This window comes from Atractosteus spatula, chromosome 7 (genome assembly GCF_055471065.1).
Source record: "Atractosteus spatula isolate fAtrSpa1 chromosome 7, fAtrSpa1.hap1, whole genome shotgun sequence".
Taxonomy (NCBI): domain Eukaryota; kingdom Metazoa; phylum Chordata; class Actinopteri; order Semionotiformes; family Lepisosteidae; genus Atractosteus; species Atractosteus spatula.
The window spans coordinates 34,850,118-34,856,164 of record NC_142712.1 but is presented as its reverse complement, the minus strand read 5'-3'; positions in this window follow the sequence as shown (position 1 = coordinate 34,856,164).

Below are 6,047 nucleotides of genomic sequence, written 5' to 3'. Positions count from 1 at the left end.
CGAAATTCCTGGTAAAGTAAAGGCATAAAAAGTGGATCAGAGCCAGTTAGTGTTGTTTAGTGACAGCTTTTTACTGGATAGAAATAATAAAACTCCATGTTTGGACTGGATATTTTTCTGAAGGCTTTGCAGGTATACGGTACTTCACTAAAGGGCAAGTCTAATTCATCCTAACAATTTTGTAATCGTTGTCAATGTAATTATTACTTTTGCTGTATAAAGGAATGCAGTAAACAGTGGTGGAGAAGTCGTTATTGGTAATGTCAGTGAGGCCGAAGAATCACTCTGGGTTTACCAAGGCTCTGGCAGTATATTAGAACTTGTCTTTCTTGCTTCTTTAGTGGAACTAAAGGCCCCAGAGCTGGTGACATGCATGCCTCAACTGGTTTTGGTGACCTACACAATGCGACTGACCTTGTTAAATAAAGAGTACAAGCATTTAGAAACTCCATCTTCCTAGGTACACATATGTTTGCTGACTTTTCATCAACACTATTCAGGCAAACAGACTGGTAGGGAGGTCTTTGTATATGAGAGTACATCATACACTTATTCATTCAGTGGATACACTGTATAATTTTCGTACTGAGTGGCGACAGTATGTGCGAGAAGGCTCAGCACCTGCACAGGGATTTTCAGATTGTACACTAATGATGTGTAACCATTATAACAACTGTTCGATTATTAAGTTTGTGAATGATGTTGCCTTGATTGGACATTTGAATGATGTTGAAAACAATTACAGACAGGAGACAAATCTTTCTTATAATTGGTGTCAGGATAATTTACTGCTTTACTGTTTTTAAACACAAACAAAACGAAGGGCTAATCCAAATCCTATGATACTGGAGGAGTTCTGTCTGAATGATGTTGTTGAATGTTGTTTTATATTATGATATTGTACTATTGTTGTATTGTATTATTGTCATTTTGTATATGTACAGTATATGTATTATTGTGGTATACATTTATGAGGTATTGATGTGCCAGACAAATTCCTTTAGGGGCAATAAAAGTAAATTTAGTTCAATTCAGTGGGGCTCTCCTTTGAGCTCAATGGTTTGCTGCACCTGTACGGAAAACATCGGTTGTACATATTCCTGGAAACAGCTCCATGGTAACTTGTTGTTAAGGATGCTATAACAAACAAGCATTATGTTAAGGATAAAACTTCACAGGTTTGTGTAGTAACCAAGGTAATCATTATTTTCTTCCTTCTAATGCCAGTCCTGTATCTGACTGCATCTGTGGCACCCGTCTGTCTTCCAGACCCTGCTGTGTGATACCCAGAAAAAGAAACACACATGCTTTGTACAGTGTGGGAGAAAGGAGCGGAACTAATGGGGATACAGAGGTCTGATTTATGACTTTTTGTTAATGCCTTTTCTGTTTTACCCTGGATTAAACTTCCTGAGAGATGTTTTGCAAACAGTTAATGATGGCTCTTTACGCAGAATGTGAAGTTACCACGCACAGATGTGCTTTACACAATCCACGTTGTGCTTGGTTTGAATACTCTCTGTTAAATATGTCTCTTTGAATATGGCAGAGCCTCAGTCCAAAATAAATGCATTAACCACTATTTAACATCAGTTTATCGAGGTATATTTTGTACAGTATTTTTGGCAGCTTTCCAATGCTTTTGCAATATTGCATAGTCTTGCATAGTTGCAAGTCACTCTCAGCTGCAGGCTTCACCTTAAGTCTCTGTGCCTTATCGTGCTTGGACCTTCAACATGTTTTATCAAACTTCACTGTGGATTGACTGTGATTTCTACCTCAGAAGCATTGGGGGAGACTTCTGCTGCTTGAAAGCAGCGTAGTTCAGGAAGGGTTAAGCATCAGGGCATCATGTGCTGTAGGAGCTATGGAAATTTCTACCCCCCAACCCCCCCAGGGGCCTGGTTTGTGTTGCTAATGAAGTGGATGTTCTGTTCCTTGCTGTAAATATCAGTGTAATTACATTTTCTACGCCTGAGGAAAAACAAAGACTTTGTATTTTAAAACTGAATACTGAATATATTAACTGTGATGTAATTTCAGAAATGATAAAAGCAAATATCCATATCCATTATTATTAATATATGTCTATTGTTTAAATACTTTATACTGTATGTGTATGCACTTTTAGAATGTTAAATCATAATCAACAAACAGATCATTGCTGAAGCTCGATGCAGCTGCCTTGTGTACAGAGTTTGCTTCGGAGAAAAACCTTGTTTTTATAAAACTTAACTCTAAAATACAGTTATCTTGTTTTATCTGAAATTGAGAATTACACAATTTCTTATTCATAAAATATTCAGCAAAACTGATGGTAGTCTATGTTTTGCACATTGTATATCAATGTGTTTAAAATCCCAAAACAGCTACTTTCATATCCAGACTCCAGAATTAAATCTGATGAGTTCCCAGTACATGGGAAGGAGAAGAGAGGTCTTGGGTATTCGTCAAGGATGAGGTGGGGAACTCTGGTCGCATACTAAAGCCAGACTATTGCAGGCCTGACAAGGGACTGCAATTATAACTAATTCTACACTAGAGGCCGCCAAAAGGACCTTTAATTCCTGTAAACAGACTGGTTGGACATAAATTCTTTATTAGATATTTGATGATGAGTGAATAAAGTGCACATTCTCACATGGAGTTTATTGATGTGTGTTATTTTAAGGGCTTGTGTGTTTTTTTCTTTGTCTTTTAAAAACTGCAAAGTGATTTTTTGTGTGTGCAAATCCCTAGAACTTTCCTAGCAAAGAGTTGCATTGTTATTTAGACTGCTTGGGATTTTGGGAAATCACAGCCTAACCCATCAAAAATGGGTTTAATAATATGATAAAAGAGTTCTAATGTTTAATGTTAACAATAATTTAGAACTCACAGGGAGAGCATACTATATCTTACTATGGTGCCACAAAGGCTAAACATTTCTTCCACTATCTAATGCTGTTATACGGCTAAATATCTCAATTTCAAATTGTATTCTCTCTGGATTGACAAGGATAAAAAAGAAAACAAATTCCTGAAAACACACAATGACTATTTGACATCAGAAAGTAGCTGAAAAATCAAACACATTTTTGAACTCGTCTCCTTTCCCCGTTATCTGACCCAAATCCATGTAAATGAATGCTTGTCTCAATTGAATATTCAAGAGCGTTGCTTGTTTGGATATCCCAGGTGCATGCAGCCGTGGATGGGGCAAAGATTCCGAATCGGAGCCCAAAAGCAGAGGCTAGAAACGCATGAATTAAACATCCGATGAGCAGCAAAGCAATCTGCTTGGGGAGAGCAGCGCACAGTGTGAGAGCTGTCTGATGTTGCCGTCCTGTGTCTTGTGCCACTGTTCAAACCAGAGAAGAGGCAGGAAATTATCCAAATGCAAAGGATATTGTACTCTGAGGCTTAACAAGGAGTGCGCAACACAGAACCGCTCATTTAGGTAGGAACTTTCTGATCAAAGCTTGGTGATGTTTGATGTGGAACAAAGGTCCATTTTTGCAGACAAAGGAGGGTTGAATATGGGATCTCAGCTGGAATTTCATATACAGGTTTTGCATTATGATTTTAGTGACAATACATTTGTACTACTTAGTACGACACAGAAAAAAGAACCTGGAAGAGCAAAAAAAAAGCTTACAAAATAAGAAATAGGAAAGGGAGGATACTTATTCTTCTTGCTTTCTTTCAAAGAAAACCATTGAATTATAGTTACCATTGAAGGTGTTATTTTTTACTATGGAATTTTAACTAATATTCAGCTCAGATTCCATGCACTTTACTGAAGCAGTTACCCTTTGTTACGTTGTTACATACTAAGTGTGAATTCTTTATTCTTATCTGAAATTATTCAGTATGTTAAGCTGTCATTTCATGTCAATTTTATTTCATGATTTTCTGAAACCTCCATCGAAGGCCTATTGCACAGGAAAATTGTGGCAGGGGAAGCAGATTAGTGTTGCTTTGAAATATTGAACATAGCAAATGTTTCATTTTCTTAATCCCCAACTTTTTGCATTCTCCTGCCAGGCTCAAACTAGGGCCAAAGATGAAGAGAAGATAATTGTTTCAAATCTAGTGTCCTAAAGTTGAGTAGCAACTCATTCTCTCCAAAAACTCCAAGAAATGAAATTTGTGTTACACATTGTTCTGAAATCCATTGGTTCACCACTTAATACAGCAGCCTATACAACACCACCACCCTTCCTTCCTGCTTAATTTCCCCAGTATTGGCCCCATGAATGGTAACACAGTGGTGCAGTGGTTAGCGTTGCTGCCTAACAGCATTGGAGCCCTGGATTTAATTCAGGTTCTGGGGTGTTATCTGCATGCATGAGTCTGGAGGTTTGCCCTGTGTTTGTGTGGGTCTCCTCCAGGTGCTCCAATTTCCTCCCACAGTCAAAAAACATACTGTTTCATGATTGGCTTCTGGGAAACTAGGCCATGGTGTACATGTGTTGGTGTGTGCCCTGTGAAGGACTGGTATCCCTTACAGAGTGTAAGCTGCCTTGCTCCCGATGCTTGCTGAGATAGCCTCTGTCTGGCCAGCGACTCTGTATTTTATAATGGAGTTAGAAATTGGATGGCTGGAAAAAACAGGGAGCTCGATTCTGACTTACATGTGTCTGCCTGCTTCCCTTCTCTCCCTTGGCTGTCAGTGTAGCTTCCTAACTGTTCAAAATAACTGCAAACGAGGCCTTAGATCTGTGGACACTTGTGTGAACGAATGCCAGCTGCATGTCTTAGAATAGTGTGGACGAGAAGAGAGACATGAGTATCATTGCTCTGGTGTACACAGATCTAATTTACTTCTGGTCAGCCCTACATTACTCCACTGCTTTAAAAACACAAGACTGCACATTGGGAGGCGAGTGAGAGGGAAAGAACAAACTCTTTCAGTTTTTCTCCATTATTCTTTGTCGTGCGTAGGTAATTACTTTTAATTATAGCTGACAGCTTCCATTCACAATACAGAGAGTAATGATGAACATGCTTATACTTTGTTAATTCAGGGGTTTGGTGATGCTTGTTTCAATGATAAAGCTTGCACACTCATCAGCTCTTGTAATTTTCCATCATTTAGGTTTGAGGTGCTGTTTCAGACAGAAAAATGTCATTTAAAAAAAAACGGGTAAGGAGAGTCATGTCTGTCTGATCCCATCCTCCTTATCCATCCATTAAAATTTGCACCAGACTTTGGTCAGATACTGTACATATTTTCACACTTACAGGCTTTGTATGGGAAAGCCATTCCATTCAAATCCAAATCAAGTGTTACTGTGGATGTTTGTGTTTGTGTGTTAAGGAGGAGTGAACAGAGACAAGACTACATCCTTCCTGTTACATATCTTGTCACAGATGGGAACAGTCTTGCATGATGTGTGTCAGTCATTTTGTGCCCCACTGCCTAGTAACCTGTAGTCCAGTTTGATCCCTTGATTACTTTCATTGGCTTAATCAAGTACAAGATTTGGACCTCAAGTTCACTGTATATTTCTGACTTTGTACAGATTATGCAGCAGCATTTAACTTGCAATTCATACATTACATCACTCATACAGGATTTAAGTCTTATTTTGATCTGAGTTACTGATCTGCCACCATGCATGCTATAGTAAGAGATGTATCGGGCACTCTAGAACATGAAAGAGTGCCTGGGTACCCCCTGCAAACCACAAAAACACAACAGCAGCTTGGTGATTCTTTAACCAATGCAATAAATCAGTGGGAAGTGGGTTCAAGTCTAATGTTTCTCTTTTAAATCATAGGATTTCAGTACCTTAGCAGCTGTATAGTGGTGGAGTTTGGTTAACCTTTGATCTGGTGATGGTAAGTAAATTAGGGATTTGTCAGTCTAACTGCATGCACTACTTGAGATGTTTTCACTGTTTCACATTCCAAAATATTGGCTGTATTTGCAATTCACTGAGATGGACTTTTAATTGAAATGACAAATTTTCATTTAAATTACTAAATGTTACTTAGCTTTATACTCTTTTTATAACTTTTATTAGTCCTGCTACTATATGTTGACCTTCCTTTAGTTATCA